The following is a 722-nucleotide window of genomic DNA, read 5'->3' on the forward strand; positions in this document are numbered from 1 at the left end:
CACCTTCTCCAAATTGGTTCATGTCCTTATATTTCCTCTCTTCCAGAGGCACATGGAACACTCAAGTGATGACGGAAGACTTGATGGACCTGGACACTTACCAAGCACCCTGCTTTCTCAGAAAGTGGAGGGAAGGCATCCTTGTAGGTTGGTGGGTCACTCTCCTCTTCTGAATTTAATGTGGCAACGATGATTTGTTGCGAAACCAGCCCACTTTGGTGTTCAGCAAAATTCTCTTCGGTCAAAACTGCAACAGAACTCATGATTGATCTCACACCCATACACAATCCAGGTGAGCACAGCTAAATGGTCAGTAGCCAGGAAGTCCGTCCTGAGGCCACCTGTCAGTTTGCCAGCTTTTGCTGTTCCACTCTTACTAGCACAGGGAAACCAAGCTCACAAGGTAGGAACTGTGGCAAAACAGAGAGGACCTGCCATCTTGGTAAATGAGAAGACGTTACACTTCTTAGTATGTTCTTTAATAACCTGTGAGCTACTCATCTGGAAGAGTTGGTTTTACATTTTTTGTTTGTTTGGTGGTTTGGTGGTTTTTCTCTTTTTTTGGCAGCTGGTGCCTACTGGGGTCCGAATCCTTGACCTTGGCATTAATAACACCATGTTCTAACCAACTTGAGCTAACCAGCCAGCTCAAGACTAGGGTTTTGAATAGTTAGCTTTCCTCCCTTCTTTCTTTCTTTTTTGTTTTTTGGTGGGTGGCCAGT

At 45.0% G+C, this 722-nt stretch overlaps 1 pseudogene; it reads right to left on the reverse strand.

The window, feature by feature from the left end:
- LOC103600680 overlaps positions 1-497 on the reverse strand; it is a 3,266-nt pseudogene extending 2,769 nt beyond the window's left edge.
- Between the last annotated feature and the right edge of the window lie 225 nt (positions 498-722).

Source organism: Galeopterus variegatus, unplaced genomic scaffold, assembly GCF_000696425.1.
Source record: "Galeopterus variegatus unplaced genomic scaffold, G_variegatus-3.0.2 Scaffold3417, whole genome shotgun sequence".
Lineage (NCBI taxonomy): Eukaryota > Metazoa > Chordata > Mammalia > Dermoptera > Cynocephalidae > Galeopterus > Galeopterus variegatus.